We start from the raw sequence: 16,787 nt of genomic DNA, 5'->3' as shown, positions 1-16,787 counted from the left end.
ACCAGACAGTGACCTGTCTGGTCAGCAGTCAATCTCAGCCCCTCCTAAAACTCCCCCATCCTCAAAGTCCATGCATGAGAAACCCAGCTGTGGTTTGGTATAAGCACTTCCATCTACTGTGGTTGTCCAGCAAAAGTCTCCTTTGACATGTCACCTGCAGGATACTCATCTGGGATGCTGGATGGAGGAAGACATCACTCAGATAGGGTGAGGGTGGGAGGCCCCGAAGGCCGTGGACTCCTGCGGGCCCCTGGATGATGAGAACCAGGTCAAGAGTCTCGGTTAACACCACGTATGAGTCTACCCCGGGTGTCACTCTGAGGGGAGTGTTGCCTCAGGGACATTAATTTAAGTGTCCCAAATTGGGCATCTCGTGGTCACCAGAGCCCCGCTTCATTGTTCTTGCCGGCACGAATTAGGAAAGATCTGGTCCAATGCACCCGCCTGCTCTTCAATATCCTGAAGCTCCTCACCACACAAGGAGAAGGAAACCTGAAAAGACTCTTACATGCCTCCATTTTCCATGTTAGCAGAAAGAAAAGGGGGTTTTTGAGGCAGCCCTCATTTCCCAGGCAGTGGTCCTCAACCAGGGGCGATTTTGTCCTGCAGGGGACGTTTGCTGTGTGGCGGGACATTTCTGGTTATCACAATCGGGGAAAGGGGCTCCTGGCATCTAGAGGGCAGAGGCCGGGGTGCTGCTCAACATCCTACAAGGCACAGGGCAGCCCCACAACAAAGAATTACCAGGCCAAAGGTCAACAGGGCTGAGATTGAGTAAGCCTGACCTGGAGAACCGTTCAGTTCATAGCCAAGAAGTCACTAAACAACCTTTATTGAAGTTTCCACGATTGGTAGTGAGGTGTGTAGCCCATCTTCAGCAAAGATGCCAGGGAAGCAGGTGGCTTCCCCTGGAGAGGCATCTGACACTAAACTATATTTCAAAACCGTCACTGTGACAAGGCCTCACATGTTCTCATTTACTCTACAGGTGCAAAGCCCCATAGGCCACCAATATCGAAAAAAGCCATTGGAAAACAGGACCCACAAGCAATGCATAGTTTAGCCCGGCCCCTTGGAGAACTTCTCTGTTACTAAAGGTGGGACAAAGGGGGCCAGTGATAACCAAGTGCTAAAAGCCCTTTGAAGCTTACAGCTAATAGAAACTTCCTTAGGGCGGAGCACTGCCCTGAGAACGCATGACAAGTAGGATCACATTTAATCCTCATAACACCCGAGGAGGCACTCTGGCTGCCATCCTCATTTCACAGGCGATAAGACTGAGGCAGAGAGGATAAGTAATTTGCCCGAGGTTTCGTGGCTGGTAAGTGGTGAAGTGAGCCCATGCTCAAAATTTCAACTCCAGCTTCCTTGTGAGAAGTTTCACAGTGTGTCCTTAGAATTAAAATTAAAATTCCGCTAACTTTTATTCCCGGTTCCTAAGAGATAAGTTCTAAATCCTTGGAAGTTCATGAAGGATAGGAGTGTTTTGATTATGGTTATGGTTCTGTTTAGACCAACCGTGGGTCAAGGGGTTGGGGCTTTGAGCCACATGAGGTCAGCCTGATCTCCTGACCTCCAGGGAGCAAAGAGGAATCAAATATTGTGTTCAGTCACATGCCCAATGGATCAATCAACCATGCCTATATGAAGAACCCCAATAAAAACTGGTCACTGAGGCCCAGTGGCCTGGTTCATCCTGGTTGATGAACACACTGATGTGCTGGGAGGGTGGCATGCCTGAACTCCACAGGAATTTCACAGGCAGAGGGCACGGAAGCTCTCCTCCCAGGCTTCAGCTTAAGTGTCTCTTCATTTGGCTTATCCTGATTTGTATCCTTTAAAATAAAACTGTACTTGTAAGTATAGTGCTTTCCTGAGTTCTGAGTCATTCTAGTGAATTGAACCTGAGGGCATCATGGGAACACCTAAATTTGTAGCCAGTTCGTCAGAAGAGCCTGGGGACTCCGGAAGTATGGCTGGCATCTGAAGTGGGCAGTCTTGTTGGGGACCGTGCCCTTAACCTGCGGTATCTGTGCTAGCTCAGGGGGCCAGCGTCAGAAGTGAGTTGTACTGCAGGATACCAGTTGGTGTTAGAATAGGTATCGTTAGCTTCCTTTATGCTCGTTTATGAACCGGTCTGGCACCTCAATCTGCCAGATGTTCGACAAGAATTTAGGGACTGATTTAATCTCTATTGAATGAATAATGTTATCCAGAAACAAAAAGGTAAAATGCTCTGATTTAGGTATTACAGTGTAGCCAGTTAAAATGCATAGAGGAGAAACATGCTGCTGTTCTATTTCTCTTCTGATCAAGCCTCTCTGTGTCTCAGGTCTATTGTCGGAGAAATGGGAATAATAATAGAACTGACCTCATGAAGTTACTGTCAAAATTAGTTTATATATATACGTATATATGCACACATACATATATATATGTATTTATATAATGTGCTTAGAGTAGTACTTGACCCATGGAAAGTACTATTTGCATATTTGCTTTATTAATACAAAACCACAAAAAGCAGAGGTGATGCAAGTTACCGAAGAAAATAGCTCTAGGATCTGTCATACGATTAGATCGTTTGTAATGTTTCCCAAAGTGGGGTTTGGGAACCAGTGGTGTATATGACTTTATTTAGGTGGCATAAAAACATTTTTATTGCTTTCATTTTAATATTTATATAATGACTTTTTAATATAGAGAGAGCTATTGCATTGATTCACGTTTCACAAATGTTATTAACAGTATATTTCGATACTGAGTTTAAAGATGAATATTAAGCAAACAATAGCACTGGTGGAATGCAATATGGGAAAGCCTGCAAATTCCTGGTCTTTGCGGCTAAGAGGCAGGGCTAGCTCTCAAATACCATCTTTTCTGCAAATAAGAGTGTTTCCTGTTTACAATTGTGTCACCTCTTCCCACTGTCAGCACTAGTTAAAGAGATATGGCAATGGCCTCTGGCAGGTGGTCATACTCTGACACCCAGGCTGGACCAAGACCTGACTACTGTCACAGCTCCAAGTTCACAGCACCAAGAATCTGATTGTTAGGAGGATCTCTTGAGAGACTCCTGGGCAGGGAGACATGGAATCTGAAACAGTTCTAAGCCCAGTTCAAGACCTGATCCTTTCTTTATTGTGTTGTGGTTTCCTTTTCTTCTTGGCCTGGTGTCCATAGAATATCCTACCCCTTCCCCTCCTTCCTTGGGACTTTCTACAATGACCGCATCATAGAACCAGCAGGATATCACTCAGTTCAAAGCCTTCTTACAAATTAAGGAAGCAAAACCTAAAGAGCTCCATCTTTTTCCATCCATGTGCCCCTACCCCCACCCCAATCCCTGGGAACAACCTTCCTATATCGCCCTAGGGTCCACAGTTAAAGCTCTAACATGTGTCACCAACCACGATAACAGTGGTGTCCACTCCCAAGTGCAGAGGGTTGGCCTGTCATGCTAGGCCCTCTGCATACTGGCACTAGTTCTTTAATCCTCACAACAAACCCCAGAGGTGGGTGATAGCTTAAAGGAGACATTCAGAGACGGTAAGAAACATGACCCAGGTCACAGAGCAATAGGAAGTGAGCTGGGAACCTCACTCAAGTTCAACCAACTCCAAAGTTCATGCTCCGACCCCAGCAAAGCAACTCCTAGGCTGTCAGCCACAGGGTGAAATGGAGGTACCGGAGGGTGGCTTTAACCACTGGCAAGGGTGGCGTGAGTACAGGGGATGAATAGCCCCGCACTAGGGGCCTGGTGTGGAAATAAGCGCCTCTCCCCATCTCCTTCCAGCTTCCCACCTTCCCACCAGTCAGCCTGTGCAAAATCCCACCACCCTGGCCTTGCTCTCAAGTACTCTTCTCCAGAAGATTAACAGGACACCAAAGCTCCCCATTGCTCTGCTAGCATAAATTGCAAGAAAAACATTTAGAATATTGATTAAGTGCTTCATGCTAGAAGATTTAAATTTACCTCCTGTATTTCCAGGATTAGCTGACAAATGGGGTCAGCCTGCTGGCACAAATGATTTACAAAACACCCATTGGCAGCTTTCCTTTTAAAACTCAACACTTAAAATTTTCACTTGGTCACAGCCAGTGGAGTCCTGGGTATTGAGCAGGTTTGGATAATCACCTTCTTGCCACATTGAGACTTGTGGGGTTTGGCCCTAGGAAGAGCTTCAAAATCATTTCCAGTCTGGTCTGGCCCTATCCAGTACAGAAGGACTCCTGTTTAGGTCTGATGAGGTACCGGGGCAGGGAGGGGTAACACATGCTGTTCCTCCAGGATGGAAGAAGGTCTTGTTTCAGATAGAGATTTTTGCAGTATTCTAATATTCAGTGTTCTAATCCAATATTCAAATATTCTTCATATGTAGGAGTTAAACAGGTTATAAGCAGGTGTTAAAGAGCCAAAGTGCATCTGCCCCCTGCCCCTACTACCAATCTGTAAACGTTGTGCTACAACATACAAGTGCCCAGTGCATTTCTATAAGCTTCAGACTGTGCTTGGCCAAGAGAGGGGTTGTACTGAGGCTTTCCTGGGAGGCCAGGGAGGTGCAGACCTAGACTGAAATCCACTGAACCCAGGTTCTCTGCTCCAGGAAAGATGCCCACCTCAAGGCCTTTGCCCCCATGGCCCACAGATGGCCAGCACCGTTCCTCTTAGGGTTAGCATAGTCTGACTGCCAAAGTAGATGACATGATTGTTAAGGGGGGTAAAGGGACAGGGAGCCTTTGCATTGCTGACTTTAGCAGTAAGCGTTCTTGCAAAAGCTATTCATTTGGACCCTGCTCACATCTCTTTTATGACCGAGAAAGCTGCTTTGCGAATTCCTTTTTATATAGAACGCTGCTTAAAAGTCCCATTAAGATGGGGGGGGGGAGGAGACTTAAACTTGAGATCCACAATTGCTGTACCTCCATGTCTCACTCATAAATACGTTTTATTTGGTTCACAAAAAAACTGACTTTGGATGTGGCTAGCCCTGTTCCCTGGAGCCCCCAGCACGTGCTCACAGCTACCTACGCCCTTCTGCCAGCCCTGCTCTGAGTGTGCGCCCCCATCCAGCAGACTTTCTCCTCTCAGTCACACGTCGCATCTCTTCCTGGGGAAAAGGACAGAGAGTGAAAATTTCTCAGGGGTCCTCAGCCTTAGTCCCAAGGCTGTATTCCCCACATTTCTACAACCTTATTTGACCATGGAAATCAAGGGCCTATAAAGTCCGCTTTAAGAGGTCTTCACTTTAAGCCACCAGAGTTAAGTGATGTATAATAATGCAAAATAGAGATTTTTCCAACACCTACACTTCCCAAATTTACTTTAAATAAGTGACAAGTACAGTCCATTTGATTTAAATATTCTGAGCTTTTTCCAGCTACCAGACCACTCAAGTGCACAGAAGATGAAATAATTGGTAGGATTTTTAATGTTTCTTTGTCATGTGACCACTTTGTGCAAGTCAAAGGGATATGCCAGCAATAGCACAGCCTGTGTCATGCTTGTTACTAATATGCCTGCCAATTAATCCTGACATGGGAGCTTGGCTGGTTACCCAAAACCTGGTATTTTATCATCTCAGGGGGTTAGCTCTTGGACTTTTCTATGACATTTTATACTAATCAACCAACTTTCCTTTTTTTAAAGCTGAGCCTTTCACAGGAACTGCAGATGAGTCCTATATACACCACACGCAAGGCCACTCATTTTCCCCAAACAGAATTGTGTTTGGTTTGTTGATAATTACACTCTGAAGTCGATTTTTGAAAATGTTTATTCTTATTTCTTCCCTTCCAAGGGGAAATCTATCTCAAATGTTAAGACGGAAACCCAAGTCCCTCAGAGTTTTCTCATATTATTGTATATTTAAAAATATTACAAGAGGGTGCTTCTCGAGGGTAGTGAACTTTAGAGCTGCCAAAGATAGTTGACTTGCTCCAAATCTGTTACCAATGGATCCCAAGCTGGTTAAAGTCAGTTCTATTCTGAGTAATGACACACATACGGCTGGGACAAACGCCACTCTAAGATATTTCTAGGACCCCCTGGCAAATGGTAATTTATCTGAAGATAGCCAGGCAGGCGAAGGAAGGACAGATGGGAAGAATAAGTCTCCTGGGAGCCCTACGTTGAAGCAAGAGTCCTAAATCAACGCCAGGGACCACGTGCTCATAGGCTAAGTCCCCTCTCATCACTCACCCACTCACCCCCAATCCTCTGGCTTCCAATGATTCTTTCAACCATTCTTAATATAGGTCATTCTAAAGAGATAATCAAGCTGCAAAAAGTTTTAGTGGCAAACTTTCAGTCTTTCCCCTATACCCTGTCTGCTGGGATTTCAGCATGAAGCATCCCAGCCTACAAGCTTTCTGTTTTTCCCATCATTCGAAGCACCGCCTTCAGGAAGCACTGGGACATATGGGTCTCTCAAATCCAGCTTCTCCCTTCCTCTTTTACTATTCTTCCCCGCCCCCAGATCTACTGAGGTATAATTGACAAATAAAAATTGTACTTACTTAAGGCATACAACTTGATGTTTTGATATATGTATACACTGTGAAAGGTTTACCGCAATCAAGCTAATTAACATATTCATCACCTCACATAGTTACCATTTTGGGGGGTGGGGTAAGAATAACTAAGATGTACTCTCTTGGCGAATTTCAAGTATATAATATGGTACTGCTAACTATAGTCACCGTGCTATACGTATCCAGATCTTCTTCAACTTGCATGTCTGAAAGTTTGTACCCTATAACCAACATCTCCCCATTTCCCCACCCCCAGCCACTGGTAACCACCATTTTAGTCTCTGCTTTAAAAAGTTCAACTTTTTTAGAATCCACATATAAATAAGATCACGAACCTGGAGGACATTATACAAAGTGAAATAAGCCAGACACAGAAAGACAAATACTGCATGACCTCCTTTACTATTTTTTTACTTCTTACTCTCTGTCCATTCCTACTTCAAAGAAAGAGCCCAGGGCTTCCCTGGTGGTGCAGTGGTTGAGAATCTGCCTGCCAATGCAGGGGACACAGGTTCGAGCCCTGGTCCGGGAAGATCCCACATGCCGCGGAGCAACTAGGCCCGTGAGCCACAACTACTGAGCCTGCGCATCTGGAGCCTGTGCTCCGCAACAAGAGAAGCCCGTGCACCGCGATGAAGAGTGACCCCCGCTCGCCGCAACTGGAGAAAGCCCTTGCACAGAAACGAAGACCCAACACAGCCAAAAATAAATAAATAAATAATAAATAAATAAATAAATAAGAAAGAAAGAAAGAGCCCAGGTTGTCCAAGGTCACGGAACAAGGCAAAAGTACACTGGCCTCAGAGTCAGAAATCCTAGCCCCGGGCTTCCCTGGTGGTGGAGTGGTTGAGAATCTGCCTGCCAATGCAGGGGACATGGGTTTGAGCCCTGGTCCGGGAAGATCCCACATGCCGCAGAGCAACTAGGCCTGTGAACCACAACTACTGAGCCTGCACGTCTGGAGCTTGTGCTCCGCGACAGTGAGAGGCTCACGCACCGCGATGAAAAGTGGCCCCCGCTTGCCGCAACTAGAGAAAGCCCTCGCACAGAAACGAAGACCCAACACAGCCAAAAATAAATAAAATTTAAAAAAAAAAAAAAAAAGGAAGAAATCCTAGCCCCACTACAGAATTACTGTGTGATCTCAGTTATGTTCCTAGCCTGTCCCTGCCTCACTTGCCTCATCTGTAAAAGAGAAGGATGTTTATCATACCTGACTCATGGGCTGCTGTGAGGACTAAAGGGCACAATGCATGTGAAATGTTTTGCAAAATGAAACACACTATATACCTGTTAGTGCAACTCACACCAATGTTCCCTAGTGTAACACCCCCCCAAGCAAGGCACAACGCCACCATCCATCTCTTGCAAAGGGCCAAATGGCCAACTGACTTGGGATTAAGCATCACATGTGACATTCTGGAGCATTCACTCTGCCCCAAGCACTGAAACATTACCCCCATTTAATCCTCTTAATCTAGCAGCTAGGCAGTCGTAACATTTTGTAGATGACGAAGCGGAGGCTTGGAGAGGTCATGATGCTGGTAAGGACGAGAGCCTGGGTCTGCACACAGGCTTGGCTGCAAAACCCAAGCCCTCACCCCCTGCCTCATGTGCGCAAAAAATGGGCTCAGACAGACAGTCGTCTTAGGAGGTAAGGTGAGGTTTTGTGGAACCCTTAAGAGCTCCCTAGAAGTAAAATGCTGTTTAGCTCCAAGATGTGTGGATTGTGTGTGTGTCATCGGGGAGAGAGGTGTGGCCACCCCCTCCTTCCTTGGTGTTCCCACGTCTCCATTTCCCCTTCTGCTGAGAAGTTAAATGGCAGCCCTGAGAGAAACATCATGCTTTAATTTTACTTTGCCCCTCTGTTTATGAGGCAGAGTTCCTATCACTAATACAGGGGAAGGAAAGGCTGTTTCTTGGGAAAAGAGCTCATGTCTCCCCTGACATTGCCAGGGTGACCCTGCAGTGGCACAGAGTCCCCCTGACAGGGAGGGGTGGTCGGGCAGATCTTGTTGGAGGTAAATACCATGTGGCCAAGCCAAGCACTGTACCCCGAGAAGCAGAAGCCAGGTGATCTGGTGGGCCGGGGGGCAGGGAGATGGGGAGAACACCTCTGCATGGCTGTCACACTCCTCTCTCATGGGGGAAACTAATTTCAGGGAGTTTCCAGTGATGAGTATTCTTCTGAGATGCCATCTATTAACTTAGTCTGACCTTCCAAAAATGCTGACAAGCTGCGTCTTGCCCACTATTTGTATGTTCACTGAGGACAGAATTTTTTTTGAATGCCCATCTCCATGAAGTTTGCAGAACACAAAAGGAGCTTAATAAACCCGGTGAACACTGCCTCTGCCGTCATGCTCTGTGCACTTAGACGCGAGCAGAGAAGAACCCGGTTTTGCTGCAGCCAAAGCTTGCCTCTTCTTGTGGTCAGGAACCACCTCTGGCCACTGTCATCACCTCATCCTAACAGGGTCCTACCCTCATCTGGCCACCTGTCTTTACAGTTGCTGGAAGCTGAGCGGACCCGACAAGAACAGAACGCTGACCTAAGAGGAAGCAGGACGCTGAGGCCTGGCCAAAGATAAAAAAAAACTGTGCTCTGTGGTGCTATGTCTGCCTCTAGACCCACCTCTAACCAGCTGGGGGACTTAGTGCAAGTCACTTCCCCTCCCTGAACCACAGGGCTGTACTGCAGGATGGGGCAGTTACATGCCATAATATTCCCCAAGCCTCCTCCTAGTTCTGGCATTTCCTGCACAGTGCACTGGACATGCGAAGGGCTCAGGAAACACTTTAGAAGTATGAAGAACATCTGGTTGACCTTAGCTTGTGTCTTCCCTACCCGCCTTCTCCTCAGGCTTGTGTGTGGGTGTATATGATGGTGTGTGTTGGTGGGGACCCAGGAGGACGAAGACAGAGACTAAAGCTCAGCTGAATGGCAGGTAGGATATCTAAGAAAAAGAGGGGAGTGTTGGGGGTGAGAAGATACCAAGCAAATCACAAGTGAAAAAACTGCCCCAATACTTTCTAGGACACAGACTGGGTTGTGAGTCAAGAAGGTATTTGTCAGAGAAGTTTCTGGTGAGTGTTCTGGTGAGGCTGATCCTTGGCGGGGCCTGGGCCGGGGGTGGTGGGGAGATGGGAGGATGGATTCCAGTGACAAGTGTGAAGTGACAGCACGGTGCCTGGCACATGTCCCCTCCCCTGGCATGGCAGGAGGCAGAAGTCACCATGTGGTCACTGCTGCCTCTCAAATCCAGGAAGAACCGTGGAAAGAACACAAGCCTCTAGATTCCAGGGCTGGTTCTGTGACTTGCTAGCTCTGCAGGCTCAAGCCAAAGTGTCCCCTCCTGAGCCCCACGTCCTCCAAGGCTGCAGTAACAACACAATCATAGCATCTCTCGAGCAGCTGTCAGGAGGGTAACATCCAAAGAGGTGAGGTGTGTGAAAATACTTGGTGAGTGTATGAAGATGTTCCAAAATAGCTGAATACTCATTATGATGAAAAAAATCAACAAAAAGGCAGAATCAACACTCTGCTTTGACTAAAGTTAGGAAACGACTGTTTGTATGTCATTGTGCTTCTTTCCCTTGGAGATCTGAATCAACTCCAAAGAAGTCTTTGGGCCGTTCTCACTGGACTCTATTCACACGAGGGGTTTTCAGTGCAGTGCCTTCCAGCTCCTCAAACCACGAAAGAGCATCTCCTTCTGCTTCCTGAAAAATGAACCCGAGTAGGACTCTACATTTGCCTTAACACTTGGATAGTAACACTGTTTCTGGCTTATCTTTAGATAGAGTTAAATATTCCACATTGAGCCTAAATGGCAATGATGTTGACAAAGCCAAGAGTCCCCAAGACAACCCACTGAATGGGAGAAAATGTTTGCAAATGATATGACTGATAGGGAGTAATATCCAACATATATAAACAGCTCATACAACTCAACATCAAAGAAACCAACAACCGATTAAAAAATGGGCAGAAGAGGGAGATTCGTTCGAGATGGCGGAGTAGAAGGACGTGCTCTCACTCCCTCTTGAAAGAACACCAGAATCACAACTAACTGCTGAACAATCATTGACAGGAAGACACTGGAATTCACCAAAAAAGATACCCCACATGCAAAGACAAAGGAGAAGCTGCAATGAGATGGTAGGAGGGGTGCAATCACAATAAAATCAATCCCGTAACTACTGGGTGGGTGACTCACAAACTGGAGAACACTTATAACACAGAAGTCCACCCACTGGAGTGAAGGTTCTCAGCCCCACGTCAGGCTTCCCAATCTGGGGGTCCAGCAACAGGAGGAGGAATTCCTAGAGAATCAGACTTTGAAGGCTAGCGGGATTTGATTGCAGGACTTTGACAGGACTGGGGGAAACAGAGACTCCACTCTTGGAGGGCACACACAAAGTAGTGTGTGCACTGGGACCCAGGGGAAGGAGCAGTGACCCCATAGGAGACTGAAGCAGACCTAACTGCTAGTGTTGGAGGGTCTCCTGCAGAGGCAGGGGGTAGCTGTGTCTCACCATGAGGACAAGGACACTGGCAGCAAAAGTTCTGGGAAGTACTCCTTGGCGTGACATCTTCCAGAGTCCACCATTAGCCCTACCAAAGAGCCCGGGTAGGCTCCAGTGTTGGGTCGTCTCAGGCCAAACAACCAACAAGGAGGGAAACCAGCGCCACCCATCAGCAGACAAGTGGATTAAAGTTTTACTGAGCTCTGCCCACCAAAGCAACACCCAGCTCTACCCACCACCAGTCTCTCCCATCAGGAAACTTCCACAAGCCTCTTAGATAGCCTCATCCACCAGACGGCAAAAAGCAGAAGCAAGAACTACAATCCTGCAGCCTGTGGAACAAAAACCACATTCACAGAAAGATAGACAAGATGAGAAGGCAGAGGGCTATGTACCAGATGAAGGAACAAGATAAAACCCCAATAAAACAACTAAATGAAGTGGAGCTAGGCAACCTTCCAGAAAAATAATTCAGAATAATGATAGTGAAGATGATCCAGGACCCTGGAAAAATAATGGAAGCAAAGCTCGAGAAGATGCAAGAAATGTTTAACAAAAAGATCTAGAAGAATTAAAGAACAAACAAACACAGATGAACAACACAATAACTGAAATGAAAAATGCACTACAAGGAATCAATAGCAGAATAACTGAGGAAGAAGAACAGATAAGTGACCTGGAAGACAGAATGGTGGAATTCACTGCTGTGGAACAGAATAAAGAAAAAAGAATGAAAAGAAATGAAGACAGCTTAAGAGACCACTGGGACAATATTAAACACAACAACATTTGCATTATAAGGGTCCCAGAAGGAGAAGAGAGAGAGAAAGGACCCAAGAAAATATTTGAAGAGATTATAGTCAAAAACTTCCCTAATATGGGAAAGGAAATAGCCACCCAAGTCCAGGAAGTGCAGAGAGTCCCATACAGGATAAACCCAAGGAGAAACACGCTGAGACACATAGTAATCAAATTGGCAAAAATTAAGGACAAAGAAAAATTATTGAAAGCAGCAAGGGAAAATGACAAATAACATACAAGGGAACTCCCATAAGGTTAACAGCTGATTTCTCAGCAGGAACTCTACAAGCCAGAAGGGAGTGGCATGATATACTTAAAGTGAAGAAAGGGAAGAACCTACAACCAAATTACTCTACCCAACAAGGATCTCATTCAGATTCGATGGAGAAATCAAAAGCTTTACAGACAAGCAAAAGCTAAGAGAATTCAGCACCACCAAACCAGCTCTACAACAAATGCTAAAGGAACTTCTCTAAGTGGGAAACACAAGAGAAGAAAAGGACCTACAGAAACAAACCCCAAACAATTAAGAAAATGGTAACAGGAACATACATATCGATAATTACCTTAAACGTGAATGGATTAAATGCTCCAACCACAAGACACAGGCTTGCTGAATGGATACAAAAACAAGACCCACATATATGCTGTCTACAAGAGACCCACCTCAGACCTAGGGACACATACAGACTGAAAGTGAGGGGATGGAAAATGATATTCCATGCAAATGGAAATCAAAAGAAAGCTGGAGTAGCAATACTCATATCAGATAAAATAGACTTTAAAATAAAGAATGTTACAAGAGGCAAGGACGGACACTACATAATGATCAAGGGATCAATCCAAGAAGAAGATATAACAATTATAAATATATATGCACCCAACATAGGAGCACCTCAATACATAAGGCAACTGCTAACAGCTCTAAAAGAGGAAATCGACAGTAACACAATAATAGTGGGGGACTTTAATACCTCACTTTCACCAATGGACAGATCATCCAATCAGAAAAGTAATAAGGAAACACAAACTTTAAATGACACAATACACCAGATAGATTTAATTGATATTTATAGGACATTCCATCCAAAATAACAGATTACACTTTCTTCTCAAGAGCTCACGGCACATTCTCCAGGACAGATCACATCCTGGGTCATAAATCAAGCCTCAGTAAATTTAAGAAAATTGAAATCAGATCAAGCATCTTTTCTGACCACAATGCTATGAGATTAGAAATCAATTACTGGGAAAAAAAATGTAACAAACACAAACAAATGGAGGCTAACCAATACGTTACTAAATAACCAAGAGATCACTGAAGAAATCAAAGAGGAAATCAAAAAATACCTAGAGACTAATGATAATGAAAACACGACGATCCAAAACCTATGGGATGCAGCAAAAGCAGTTCTAAGAGGGAAGTTTATAGATATTCAAGCCTACCTCAAGAAACAAGAAAAATCTCAAATAAACAATCTAACGTTTACACCTACAGGAACTAGAGAAAGACGAACAAACAAAACCCAAAGTTAGCAGAAGGAAAGAAATCATCAAGATCACAGCAGAAATAAATGAAACAGAAACAAAGAAAACAATAGCAAAGATCAATAAAACTAAAAGCTGCTTCTTTGAGAAGATAAACAAAATTGATAAACCATTAGCCAAGCTCATCAAGAAAAAGAGAGGACTCAAATCAATAAAATTAGAAATGAAAAAGGAGAAGTTACAACAGACACCGCAGAAAGACAAAGCATCCCAAGAGACTACTACAAGGAACTCTATGCCAATAAAATGGACAAGCTGGAAGAAATGGACAAATTCTTAGAAAGGTATAACCTTCCAAGACTGAACCAGGAAGAAATAGAAAATATGAACAGACCAATCACAAGTAAAGAAATTGAAACTGTGATTAAAAACTTTGCAGCAAACAAAAGTCCAGGACCAGATGGCTTCACAGGTGAATTCTATCAAACATTCAGAGAAGAGCGAACACCCATCCTTCTCAAACTCTTCCCAAAAATTGCAGAGGAAGGAACACTCCCAAACTCATTCAGTGAGGCCACCGTCACCCTGATACCAAAACCAGACAAAGATACTACAAAAAAAGAAAATTACAAACCAATATCACTGATGAATATACATGCAAAAATCCTCAACAAACTACTAGCAAACAGAATCCAACAACACATTAAAAGGACCACACGATGATCAAGTGGGATTTATCCCAGGGATGCAAGGATTCTTCAATATATGCAAAACAATCAATGTGATACACAATATTAAGAAATTGAAGAAGAAAAACCATATGATCATCTCAATAGATGCAGAAAAAGCTTTTGACAAAATTCAACACCCATTTATGATAAAAACTCTCCAGAAAGTGGGCATAGAGGGAACCTACCTCAACATAATAAAGGCCATATATGACAAACCCACAGCAAACATCATTCTCAATGGGGAAAAACTGAAAGCATTTCCTCGAAGATCAGGAACAAGACAAGGATGTCCACTCTTGCCACTGTTATTCAACATAGTTTTGGAAGCCCTAGCCACGGCAATCAGAGAAGAAAAAGAAATAAAAGGAATACAGATTGGAAAAGAAGAAGTAAAACTGTCACTGTTTGCAGATGACATGATACTATACATAGAGAATCCTAAAGATGCCACCAGAAAAGTTCTAGAGCTAATCAATGAATTTGGTAAAGTTGCAGGATACAAAATTAATGCACAGAAATCTCTTGCATTCCTATACACTAATGATGAAAAATCTGAAAGAGAAATTAAGGAAACACTCCCATTTACCATTGCAACAAAAAGAATAAAATACCTAGGAATAAACCTACCTAGGGAGACAAAAGACCTGTACTCAGAAAACTATAAGACACTGATGAAAGAAATCAAAGATGATACAAATAGATGGAGAGATATATACCATGTTCTTGGATTGGAAGAATCAATATTGTGAAAATGACTATACTACCCAAAGCCATCTACAGATTCAATGCAATCCCTATCAAATTACCAATGGCATTTTTTTACAGAACTAGAACAAAAAAATCTTAAAATTTGTATGGAGACACAAAAGACCCCAAATAGCCAAAGCAGTCTTGAGGGAAAAAAACGGAGGTGGAGGAATCAGGCTCCCTGACTTCAGACAATACTACAATGTTACAGTAAGCAAGACAATACAGTACTGGCACAAAAACAGAAATACAGATCAATGCAACAGGATAGAAAGCCCAGAGATAAACCCACACATATATGGTCAACCAATCTATGACAAAGGAGGCAAGGATATACAATGGAGAAAAGACAGTCTCTTCAATAAGTGGTGCTGGGAAAACTGGACAGCTACATGGAAAAGAATGAAATTAGAACACTCCCTATCACTATACAGAAAAATAAACTCAAAATGGATTAGAGACCTAAATGTAAGACTGGACACTATAAAACTCTTAGAGGAAAACATAGGAAGAACACTCTTTGACATAACTCACAGCAAGATCTTCTTTGATCCACTGCCTAGAGTAATGGAAATAAAAACAAAAATAAACAAATGGGACCTAATGAAACTTAAAAGCTTTTGCACAGCAAAGGAAATCATAAACAAGATGAAAGGACAACCCTCAGAATGGGAGAAAATACTTGCAAATGAATCAATGGACAAAGGATTAATCTCCAAAATATATAAACAGCTCATGCAGCTCAATATTAAAAAAAAAAATAACCCAATCAAAAATGGGCAGAAGACCTAAATAGACATTTCTCCAAAGGAGACATACACATGGCCAAGAAGCACATGAAAAGCTGCTCAACATCACTAATTATTAGAGAAATGCAAATCAAAACTACAATGAGGTATCACCTCACACCAGGTGGAATGGGTATCATCAGAAAATCTACAAACAACAAGTGCTGGAGAGGGTGTGGAGAAAAGGGAACCCTCTTGCACTGTTGGTAGGAATGTAAATTGATACAGCCACTATGGAGAACAGTATGGAGGTTCCTTAAAAAACTAAAAATAGAATTACCATATGACCCAGCAGTCCCACTACTGGGCATATACCCAGAGAAAACCGTAATTCAAAAAGACACATGCACCCCAATGTTCACTGCAGCACTATTTACAATAGTCAGGTCATGGAAGCAACCTAAATGCTCATCGACAGACGAATGGATAAAGAAGATGTGGTATATACATACAATGGAATATTACTCAGCCATAAAAAGGAGCAAAATTGGGTCATTTGTTGATACGTGGATGAATCTAGAGACTGTCACACAGAGTGAAGTAAGTCAGAAAGAGAAAAACAAATATCACATATTAACGCATATATTTGGAATCTAGGAATATGGTACAGATGAACCAGTTTGCAGGGCAGAAATTGAGACCCAGATGTAGAGAACAAAGTATGGACACCAAGGGGGGAAAGCAGCAGTGGGCAGGGGTGGTGGTGTGATGAACTGGGAAATTGGGATTGACATGTATCCACTGATGTGTATAAAGTGGATGACTAATAAGATACTGCTGCATAAGAAAATAAAATAAAATTCAAAAATTAAAAAAAAAAATGGGCAGAAGAACTGAATACACATTTTTCCAAACAAGAAATGCATATGGCCAACAGGCACATGAAAAGATGCTCAACATCACTAATCATCAAGGAAATGCAAATCAAACCCACAATGAGATATCACCTCACACCTGTCAGAATGTCTATCGTCAACAAGAACACAGATAACAAATGTTTTTGAGGATGTGGAGAAAAGGGAATTCTTGTACACTGTTGGTGGGAATGTAAATTGGTGCAGCCACTGTGGAAAACATTATGGAGGTTTCTCAAAAAAACGAAAAATAGAACTACACATGACTCTGCAATTCCACTCCTGGGTATATATGTGAGAAAAACAAAGACACT

The 16,787-nt window shown here is 43.6% G+C and overlaps 2 protein-coding genes across 4 annotated transcripts in view; one reads left to right on the top strand and one right to left on the bottom strand.

The window, feature by feature from the left end:
* Positions 1-16,787, top strand: part of CCDC172 (coiled-coil domain containing 172) — a 335,882-nt gene that overhangs the window by 13,514 nt on the left and 305,581 nt on the right. The window lies entirely within an intron of this gene.
* The window catches only part of GFRA1 (GDNF family receptor alpha 1), a 222,125-nt gene that overhangs the window by 17,863 nt on the left and 187,475 nt on the right, over positions 1-16,787 (bottom strand). The gene's annotated exons all lie outside the window — the stretch shown is intronic.

Source organism: Balaenoptera physalus (genome assembly GCF_965194825.1).
Source record: "Balaenoptera physalus genome assembly, chromosome: 14".
In the NCBI taxonomy this organism is placed as follows: Eukaryota; Metazoa; Chordata; class Mammalia; order Artiodactyla; family Balaenopteridae; genus Balaenoptera; species Balaenoptera physalus.
The sequence above is the reverse complement of the archived record's forward strand: the minus strand, read 5'-3'. Positions and strand labels throughout refer to the sequence as shown.